This window comes from Penaeus vannamei, chromosome 36 (assembly GCF_042767895.1).
Source record: "Penaeus vannamei isolate JL-2024 chromosome 36, ASM4276789v1, whole genome shotgun sequence".
In the NCBI taxonomy this organism is placed as follows: domain Eukaryota; kingdom Metazoa; phylum Arthropoda; class Malacostraca; order Decapoda; family Penaeidae; genus Penaeus; species Penaeus vannamei.
In genome coordinates, this window is record NC_091584.1 from 12525136 (window position 1) to 12537143 (window position 12008).

General features: G+C 39.4%; 1 pseudogene; it reads right to left on the reverse strand.

Moving 5' to 3' along the window:
• Window positions 1-2476: 2476 nt before the first annotated feature.
• Window positions 2477-11068, reverse strand: LOC113804913 (uncharacterized; annotated as a pseudogene).
• Window positions 11069-12008: the final 940 nt, after the last annotated feature.

The following is a 12008-nucleotide window of genomic DNA, read 5'->3' on the forward strand; positions in this document are numbered from 1 at the left end:
GAGAGGGAAAAGACCATGCAAAATTAGTTGAGTCGAGGGCTGAGGCCCTAGGCAGGGGAGATCCCTGTATTGGGTCTCAGTCTTCGTCTCCTAAGCCCCCCACGACAACAACGGGCAAGGGATTGGGGGGGATATATGTAAGTATATATATATATATATATATATATATATATATATATATATATATATATATATATAATGTATATGTATATGTATATGTATATGTATATGTATATGTATATATATATAATAATAATAATAATAATAATAATAATAATAATAATAATGATAATAATTAGTATTAATGATAATCAGCATTATTATTGTCATTGTTATCATTATTATTACTATAATGTAAATCAATAGAATTGTGGTAATTATTGTTATTATTCCAATCCTTATCAAAATTATCATCACTATTATTATCATTTTAGTCATTGTTATCATTATCAGCATCATTATCGTTATAATCATCATATTGATTATCGTTATTGCTGTTATAATGATTATCAACCAATTGTTATTTTTTATTGATTGTCATTTTTTCATAGTGATAATAAAATAATTATAACTATAGTAATAATAATAACGACAATATTATTATGATCATAATTATGACAACACTGATTAGATTATCATTATCATTATAATGCTATTAATATTTTTATTATTATTACTATGCTTACTATTAATACCATCATTAGTATATCATTATTATTGTTATCATTATTATCATCATTACTTTTAGATCAAAATTATTCGAATAGTGGTAGTAGTTGCTATTACTCCATTTATTATCAAAATTGTCAATATGATTATTGTTTTATAATCACTATCATTGTAATTATTATCATCATCATTATCATGATTATCATTATCATTTAATATTTCAAAAAAATGAGTTTTTCGACTCCTCTCATTTTTTTTATTTCGCTAGATTTTGCCGTCTATTCGATTTTGGGGGATTTTGCTTTCCCTCCTTTTCATCTTTAATGGTCACTATTATTCTTATCATCAATATCATTATTGTTATTATCATTATTGTCATTATCATAATCATAGTTATAATAATTATGATTATTATTTTAAAGGCAATATCATTTTTAGAATTATAAACGGAATAGTATAATAATCGTGTATCATTATTATCCTTATCGTTATTGTTTGTTATTACTTTTATTATGATTTATGTCAATCATTCCCACTGATATAAAAAATATGATCAATAATAAATATAATTATTACTTTTATCACTTTCATCATTATTGACATTTTACAATAATAATATCAATAATGATAATAGTAATAATTATTATAGTAATGATAATAATGATAATGATATCATTATAATAATGATTATTAAATATATCTTTACTGTTATCATTTCATTATCATCATTTGCATCAATACTATTATAATTACAATCATTATTATTATTATTATGATGAAACTCATTAAAATAGTGGTATTTATTGCTATTCCAATTATTATCAGAATTATCATTGTAGTTCTTGTTTTATAATATCATTATTATAGTCATTATTATCTTTATTATCATCATTGACAATATTAATCCAGTTTTTATCATAATAATCATTATGTACAAAATTATTACGAAAATAATCCTTATCATCAACGGCTTTTTCGACTGGTCTCTCAAAATTCTATATTGTGCTAGATTTTGCCATTTTTCTACTTATGAGGGTTTCTTACATTTAACCTTCTTTCATTTTACATTGACAATATTATTCTTATCACTGTTGTCATTATCATCATTAAAATCATTATACCACTGAGCTACTCGACACACTAAAAGGAGTGTGCAACTAGACATTACCTATTTACTCATACATAAGTAAGGATAGCGAAGTTTTACACACACTCCCCGTGGGCACTGGTAGATATAATAGAGCAGTTCAAATCAGAAATCAGAAATACTGAGGTGTATTTAATGAAAGATGGAATAATGCACTACCGCATTGATATGCTGAATAAATAACCTCTGCTCTCGATACACACACACACACACACACACACATATACATACATATATACATTATATATATATATATATATATATATATATATATATATATATATATATATATATATATATATGTATGTATGTATAGATATATATGTGGTTATTGTCATGCTAGTGTCCTTCTCGAATGCAGCAAATGTTTATTATGCCAGTTTCCCTTATCATTAAGATTATGTTCTATTTGTGTAGTCCCTTTCCATGCTTAATCCCCTTGCCTCTCTTTGGGCGGGAGGGGATATAAAGAAATGGGAAGTTTTCAGTTGTGAGCTTGTCTTCGCCTTCCTGGTAAAGTCGCAGAAAGAAATTAAAATATAAAAGTTGGTGCCCATCTCTTAATGAAAAATTCTGGATATGTTACAAAAGCATCTAATATACTGATTCTATTCTTAAAGTGAAATATAGGAATAAAAGGTATGAAATAAAAGGAACATATACAAAGACAGTTTATTAATCTTACCCCTTCATTTTAGAGCATATTTGTGATATGTGTGCTAAGAATAAACAGTCAGTGGCTTGACAATGTTGAATAAATACAGAGGAAGGGAAATAAATAAAAGGCAATCATAAAAATTTACATAAAAACTAAATTATGAAAATTAATCAGAAATTTGATTAACAAGACACACAAAAGAGAGAAAAGAGTGTGTGTGAAAGAGAGAGAGAGAGAGAGAGAGAGAGAGAGAGAGAGAGAGAGAGAGAGAGAGAGAGAGAGAGGGGGGGGGGGGGGGGAGGGAGAAGGAGAGGGAGAGGGAGAGGGAGAGGGGGGGAGGGAGGGAGGGAGGGAGGGAGAGGGAGAGGGGGGGGAGGGAGACACACAGAGAGAGAGAGAGGGACACACACACACACACACACACAGAGAGAGAGAGTGTGTGTCTGTGTGTGGGTGGATGCACATGCAAGCGTGTGTGAGAGCGAGTTTGTGATTGTATATGGGTTGGTAAGTGCTTAGACTATTCAGTGATTAAGATAATTACTTCTCTCCATAAACCTTATGCAGTCTGATTAAAGTATAAGATACTGCAAAGAATACCCAGGTCGAAGGGGTGGATGTAAAGGTATTGTAAAGGTATTGTGGGGCATGCAGCCTGTGATACGAGAACTATAGTGAGCCAGGAGGGCACGGTGTGGGTGAGGAACCACTGCTGGGAGAGAATTACCCTTCTTCTTAAGGCTCTCCACACTTTTTTCCCAACAGCTTCGAATGCTCATGGGAATATTTACAGGCCTCTCTGACAGCGACTTGTACCCTTCAAAAACTTGGGAAGGAAGTACATGTTGATTTCTTCTTGGTTTTGGCTTATTAGTAGAGTGGCAAGTTATGTTTCTGGCTTTTTTTTGTGGCAGGTGGGTTAAGGAGTGCATCTCCTGTACTAGCTTGGTCACGGTATACAGATGAATTAAGAAAGCTTGGAATGTGATCGTGGCTGAAGCAAAGGTAAACACCAGGCACTTGAACAACAAAGGCACTTCCAAAAGACTCTTCTCCCAACTTATATATCTCCTGTATTTGTTCAAAAGTTACATCACTATCACCTATGCTGGCAGGAGATATAAATTCATCACTGTTGTGTTTCACAGATGTGTGAAGTATGTTCTTCGTGGGTGGAGATACGACAAAACTGTCAGGAAGACATTTCACAAAAGCTGACATAACTTTCACTAATCCTGCCTGAAATATTGGGAAAGAAGATGAGAAAATTAATGTTGTCATTTTATGTTTAGTGATGAGCTACTACTACTTTTGCCGTAAATAAATTACTTTGAATGAACAAGAATCAAACTGAACACAAACCAAATTACACACTTGCAAGCACCTGTATACGCACACATTTCAAAATACTTACGAGAAGTAGGCAGTTTGTTGTATGAGCATCATGAATGTCCCGAGATGTTGTTATGGAGGACTGTGAGATGGCATGAGTGAGGCGGGCATGGTATGGTCGAGCGATAGGTGTTAGGCTGTGCAATATAGCTGGAGCACCTAGGATAAGGAGACCTGTGAGAGCTCCTATATGTTGACCCCAAGGACAGCTGCTGCTTGCTACCACTCCTCCAAGACTTGTCACCACTGTTTCCCATGTTCCACGGCATCCTGGCTGCCTTGATACAACCTGGAAAACAAATGAGATGCATATTTAGATTTGTACCATGGAATCTAGTTTATGGAAATCCTGGAACATAAGAACAGAAAAAAATGAAGGATTTTTCTGACTATATAATGAAGTGCCATGATTACTGAATTCAATCAATGTTGTGGTAATATTGTGTCGGATGTATGTTTACTAAGAATTTATGGAAATGGGTTAATATGTAAATGTAACTGAACAACCAATGGTTGATGGTTAAAACAAATAAATGTGCTAGGCATCAAAGGTCATATAGCACTATGGTAAAGTATTGTGGCAAAAAGGGTAAAAAATTATAGTTAATGAGTAAGATAAATTGTGTTAAGAGCACTAGAGAATAGTGCAGTACTACAGTAGAAGGGGAGCAAATAGAGTGAGGCATGGGTTAGAAAAAGGGGGAAGGGGTTAAGGGCGTATGTTGATTAAATGAAATGGAGAGTATGTTTGTCTGAGGAAGAGGAACAGTGATATAAGGAACAATGCAAAAGAGCCATTATGAAGCAATCAACACCTAATAATAGGTAGATGGTAGAAGTGGGTGTTGGAGAAGTAGGAGAAGAATCCAGGGAATGAGATAAGGAAACAGGGGAAGATGGTGAAGAAACAGGAAGAACGTCAGAAGGGAAGGTTCTGGAGGACATTGTTGTTAAAGAAGGAAGTCATGTGAGCATCCAGGTGGGAGTCATATAGATAATGGGGAAAGAGGGGATGGTGCACATAGAGGAGGATGGATTTCAGCAATTACTTTGAAAGTAGAGGGAATGGGAGTAGAGACTCTGGACGGTGGTTGAGAGAGATCATGTTTGGTGCGTGTGTGAGTGGGGGGGAGGGGTTATAGGGGTATGGGGAGGAGATATGATGGGAGATGCTGAGGAGTAGAGCAAGTGACAGCAATGGAATGGGTAGCGAGAGAAATGCCTCATCAGCATGCTCTCTGTCTAACCTAACATAGAGTGAGGCCTAGTTTGAATCTGAGAACAGATTCGAGCTTGTAGGCAGGTAGCTCTTATAAAATGCATTATGGCAGTAACCACAAATAGCACACGTCCATGATTGAGTAATTTGAACTGTCATGACCAGGTTGGGCACAAATAGGGCAGTAGCATGTAGACCAACAATGCCTGGCAGAGTGACAAAATACCAACATTTCTAAGATTGACTGGGAAGTGGTGGATAAGATCAGATAGGGTAGGACTCGCCAACAATATAAACTTAATGGGGGAGGTCCTGCCTACGGAAGTTATGGGGGATGGTGACAATTTGGGTTATGAAAAATATTTCAAACGTACACTCAAAATCTTCCTTTAGCATCTACAAATAATCTGTGCTTAATGTTTCGCTTGGTTGCATACTTCGTAAATGTCCAGGATGATTTAACCCGCTAGTGCCGGTACATTTTCAAGCCAATAATAGTTTCCGGTCAGCTTTAAAATCAGCCCCCCGTCCACCATGGGCGACAAAATCAGAGCGCAACTAGCGTCGCACCGGTGGGACACCAGGGAATTTTTTTTTCCAGGTGTCTCACATGTGAGACACCCAGTGCATGTGGGTTAAAGGGACAAGGTTGTAAAAAAAAAGGTACCTTAATTTCAGATCTAATATGCTTATAGAATAAAGGTGATTTTATTTCATTTGTTTATCTATTAATTGCATCAAAAAGTTACCTTTGTTTCTAATGTATTTAGGAGATGTTTTTGTACATATTATAGGAACGAATCGCTAATAGGAGTGGCAGTCTCATCAACATTTTAGTTCATGGTATTGTGCTTATGTGCTGGTCCTCTGCGTTTTCACAATCAAAATGGGCAACAAAAAGAATGAACAAAGGCCTTCTACAAAACAACTCTTGAAGTATATTGCTGAAAAAACAATACAAAGAAAATTCTTTGGAGGCAACGCTACACATGGCTGCAAGTGGTGGCTCCCATCCCCACTCACCCACTATATCCTCCTCTTCGCTGCTGCTGCAAAGAAGTTTGTATGCTTCTCATTTTGCTTATGATACATCCTAGTGGTGAAGATCGCCTCCTTAGGAAAAGAAAGGTGCTCATGGTTTGGGAAATAAAACTTTTCCAATAATGTACCGCAGCAGTGAAATTATAAGAATAAAATTTTCAGTCACAAAGACACAATTTTTAAGTGATCCTTCAAATAAACCACTAGTAGTTTAAATATTTTGCTGATTTTATGATGATATTTACTTTGGACTTGTAGAATTTGTAGAAAATTTTAAATCATGATTTACTTGATTTACATGATTTATCAGGATGAATGAAGAAATATTTGGTATTTTCTATATTACGTCCGCCGCTACGATATCGACGGCTTTGGTATCGCTGGATTCCTCTCACTCTATACAATGCAAATATGTAGGTTTTATTGCGCAGAAAGTTGGCCCCGATAGCAGGGGCGACGTCAGAGCGGCGGACGTAATATAGAAAATTACCATAATAATATAACCCAGTGAAAATAACCATGGTTATTCATATGACCCCCTGGGAGGGGTTCCGCCCCCAACCCCCGCCGAGGAAACAAAATATCCCCCACGTATTCACAGCAGGTAAGACCGCACACGAACTAGATGCGGAGCCGATAACCTACCATACCCTAGGATTTTTAAGGTACTAACCTGGTTAATAGATGCCGCTGACAGTAGGGAGGGTGCTCCTGAACCTTTTCTTCTTCACGTCCAGGTGTGCTGGCTGCCCGCACCTGCCGCAGGCTCTCTCCCGACGGAGGAGGCCGTGGCGGAAGCACATTTTCAGCATTTGTTCCTGGCTGGTTGCTACCTAGCGCAGGAAATCGGTCTCGGAGTAGGAGCACCCTCTACACTCGGTCATCGCGGCGGCTATGGCGAAGTACTGAACGCGGCGGTTATTTCGGTTAGGAATTCGAAAATCGTGGTTCCAGAGGACGGGAAACTCGACCTTGAGACCGGTGTAACATCGAGAGAGGCGCAAAACCCGCTGACGAGGGCGTTCTTCTGTTCATGGTATACCCTGTTCATACTGATTATACTAAAATCGTCTCTGTATACAATGCTGACTATGTCTAGGTTAGTATGCTGATTCAGTGGAAATGTTACGAAGTAATTGTAATATTACATCCGCCGCTCCGAGATCGAAGATAATTGTGTAACGCTCTCGCCTACCGGGAATACGTCGTGGTTTTGTTTCCTCGGCGGGGGTTAGGGGGCAGAACCTCCCCGCCCCCAGGGGGTCGCAGGGGGCACAGCCCCTTTCAATTGAAAGTCATGTGAATAACCATGGTTATTTTCACGATGGGTTATATTATTAGTGTTATTTAACCCCGCATTTTCCCTAGAACCTTTCATGCCCTCCCCTGCTATCGGGGCCAAGTTTGTCTCTAACGGGAGATTTCCGCGCAATAAAACCTGCATATTTGCATTGTATAGAGTGAGAGGAATCCAACGATACCAAAATCGTCGATATCGGAGCGGCGGACGTAATATAGAAAATTATCAAATATTTTAAATAAAGAGAAGGATTTACGACTAATAGGTGACAGTGTCTGAATATAGGGTTCTTGATGACATCATAATGAAGCAACAGAATAAGGCGACATTCGGCTACATTCTTCTATTAGGCCCTAAATTATCATCAGGCTATTCACAGCCAAAAAATATATATATTTTTTCATTACTGTCACTATACAAGATCAGACAATGTGCTATGAAATGACATCATAACATCATAGTTTTTATTATTGCACAATGTTGTGGACATAAGTGTCTTCATCTAGAACATTTGAATTCTTCACTCCTAATAGTTTTGATTTTAGCTGTCTCCAGGCCCTAATCTTGGCAATATTGGTGTAGGATTTTCAATGGCCTCTGGGATAAATAGAGTAGCACTGTATTGGTACAGCAGTATGAGGCAGGCAAGCAGGTTGTTTTCAGATTCTGATCAATCCTTGTTGTAGAGTGGGCAAACAGCCGGGGAGATGGAAACAGTTCCGGTACAAGTATCAAGAAAGGAGAGAAGCTGGCCAGTAATAGATTTGCCAGTGATGTCGGCCAGGGTAGCTAATGCATAAGTTGGGACTCAGGTGTAACTATTTCAAGGCATGAATGATGTTTTTGTAGACATTGTTGGAAGAAGAGAGTACTGTCAGAGTAAGGGTCTGCAGGGGTAATCACAAAGAATAATTCCCACTTCATCATCATCATCATCATAAGGGCTGACGCCGACGGGGGCGCATAGCCGCATCCACCCTTCGCTTCCACCTACGAGGATCCCTCATGGCTAGACGCCAGGCAGGGACTCGGCCCATCTCTAGTTCTTCACGGCAGGTTTGGTCGATCTGCCCAAGCCATGACTTCCTCGGTCGTCCCACAGGCCTCCTCCATCCAGGGTTGTCTCGAATAGAGACGACCTGATGGGCAGGATCATCCTGAGGAAAGCGAGCCAGGTGGCCGTATAGCCTGAGTTGGCGATCACGGATTGTACAGATAACAGGGCTTGTGCCAGTCTCACGGTGCAACCGTTGGTTGGACACATGGTCCCGCCAACAGTACCCCATGATCTGGCGCAAGGACCTATTACAAAAGGCTTCAAGACGAGCCTCCAAGGCACAGGACAATGTCCAGGTTTCGCTACCGTATAGCTAAACTGGCATTATCAGGGCCTTGAAAACCCGTAGCTTGGTCCTTCTGCACAGGTACCGACATCTCCAAATACTCTTGTTGAGAGAGTTCATGACCCCTGCTGCCAGGCCAATCCGTCTGCTGACTTCATGGTCTGACAGCCCAGAGTTATGAACTACACTACCAAGGTATGTAAAGCTCTCTGTGACTTCAATGTCCTCGCCGAAAGCACGTACCGACTGAACAGGTTCTCCTAACAAGTCCCCAAATTCCTGGACCTTGGTCTTGGTCCAGGAGACCTCTAGACCCAGGGGCTTCGCTTCATTGCTAAATGCATCGAGAGCCGCCACTAGGGTTTCCAAAGACTCAGATAGAATGGCAACGTCATCAGCAAAGTCAAGGTCTGTAACCTTGATATTGCCCAGCGTTGCCCCACAATGACTTTGAACAGTAGCTCTGCCCAGTATCCAGTCCATGCAAGTGTTGAAAAGAGTTGGCGCAAGGACACAGCCTTGCCTCACTCCTGAACTAACAGGAAAGAAGCTCGACAGGCCCCCACCACACTTTACAGCACTTTCAGTACCAGTATACAGGCTTGCTATTAGTCCAATAATCCTTGTTGGTATTCCTCTCAGCCTCAGGATCTCCCAAAGTGACTCCCGATGCACCGTATCGAACGCCTTCTTGAGGTCGATGTAGGCTGCAAGCAGCCCACGCCCGAACTCACGACGGCGCTCTACAATGACTCGAAGCGCGAGGATACGGTCTATTGTGGACTTACCAGGAGTGAATCCGGATTGCTCCAGTCTCTGGTGCCTCAGTAGATGGTCTCTGATACGTCTCAGAAGGATGTGGGCAAGAACCTTGCCTGGTACACTGAGCAGTGTGATGCCTCGGTGATTGCTGCAGTCCCAACGGTCCCCCTTCCCCTTCCAGAGAGGGATGACCACACCCCTCAACAGGGATGACCACACCCCTCAACAGTCAGGACAACAGGGTCAATTCCCACTTGGCTGGGCCAAAAAAAGACTCAAGAGGTTTATAGAGGTGGAATTAGTACGAAGAGAAGGGCAGGAGAAAGAATGAGAGGTGTGGAGTGAGGTAGTACTGTTGGAATAACAATAAGGATGGGGGGGGGGGGGGCAGAAATTAAGAAAACTGTGCAGGGGGAAAGCTGGAGTAAAGGTTGCTGGGAGACTGGAAGGGTTGTATTCAGAACGACCTGGGTAGATCATTTAGAATGGATAGAGCTAACAGCAAGCATCAAGGAGGGTTTAGTGATAGCAGTGGTCAGAGGTGTGATCAAAGGAGAATTAAGGGTTGAGAAACCAGTGAAGTCCATTAATTAGGCAAACTGGAGAGGTATTATCTGTATCATGTACTTTACTAAATACAAATCAGCTTGATAAAATAATTACCTTTCCTTTCTACACATACTGTAGCATGATTCATAGAGGACTTTTACATGCATTGAAAGTAATTGTGTGTAATTCATATCAGACTTTTTTCCTAAATTATCTTAAAAACGAAGAAAAGTTTCTATAACATCTTACATCACTAAAAACACGCAAATTAAATAATATAATAAATAAAAATAAATCTTACAACTTCTGGCACTGACCTGGAGTAACACATTTGAAGCCAAACTTCTGATCATCTGAGTATCTGATGCATTTTTCCGTTCAATAATTATACAGTACACCAAGACATTTATAATATCTCGCATCTGGAAAAAAACATCACCATTTTTTTTTTTTTTTTAATACTTTGCTAACAGTATAAAAACAATATATCAATATATATTTTTTCAATTCTCTATGATCACATAACTAAACACTTACATAATTTTGTGGTCCTAGATGTAGATGTGGATTGACTAAGAGTGCTCTTATTACCAGCAGTATACGTCGGAGAACATGAGGTTTCTGCCGAGCACGTTGCGCACCACGCACAACTCCTCCCACAATTGGACCAACCAGTGATGTTATGCCTGGTGATGTTGCTACATCTTCACACATCAACTGCACAAAGTTATCAAAATTTTCTTAGTTCTGGAAGTCACTGACTACTAACATGACACCTAATTTTAAAAACTGAATTCCAAGTTTCTTTGAATTCCTCATATAAAAGGGAAAATCATAAAATGTTACTAGATATATATCAACCAACCTTAAAAAGATCATTTGATGATCCACCTATGATGGTGAAGAGCAGCTTATAATACTGTGTATGTTCTGCTGAGAGCTGCTGTGGAGCTGGAATGGCATCACTTTCTCCCTCACCTTTCACCACTCACATAAGCCCACTCACCTGTGTGATATTTCCATTAGCAAAAGAATATCAGTTTGAGAATCATTTTAATGCATCTACATTCGTATCACACCATGTGAATAAAAAATAATACTTGCATGTGAATGTATATACATAGAGATTATATACATGTATATGTTTCTTTCATATATGTATAAGTATGTATGTATATATGTATGTATGCATGTATATGTATGTATGTATGTATGCATGTATATGTATGTATGTATGTATGTATGTATGTATGTATGTATGTATGTATGTATGTATATATATATATATATATATATATATATATATATATATATATATAGAGAGAGAGAGAGAGAGAGAGAGAGAGAGAGAGAGAGAGAGAGAGAGAGAAAGAAAGAAAGAAAGAAAGAAAGAAAGAAAGAAAGAGAGAGACAGACACAGACACACACACACACACACAGAGAGAGAGAGAGAGAGAGAGAGAGAGAGAGAGAGAGAGAGAGAGAGAGAGAGAGAGAGAGAGAGAGAGAGAGAGAGAGAGAGACAGCCAGAGAGAGTAAGAGGGAGAGAGAGGGAGGGAGGGAAGGAGTAAGAGGGAGAGAGAGGGAGGGAGGGAGTAAGAGGGAGGGAGGGAGTAAGAGGGAGGGAGGGAGTAAGAGGGAGGGAGGGAGGGAGGGAGGGAGAGAGAGGGAGCGAGGGAGAGAGAGAGAGAATGAGAGTCACTATCAGTAGATATGGCACTCACTATCAGTCACTACCAATAGGGCATACCATATTCTTGAACATGGCACGAAGAAGTTAACTTCTGTTTCGGCGGTAACTTGGCAGGTATCTCGTCAGGTCACAGGTCTTCTTGGGGATGGCCGGGGTCACGTAGTTCTGATCTCAAAGGTTAGTGATAGTGAAGTGAGTGAGTGAGTGAGGCAGGAGGTCAAGCTGGGTTGACATA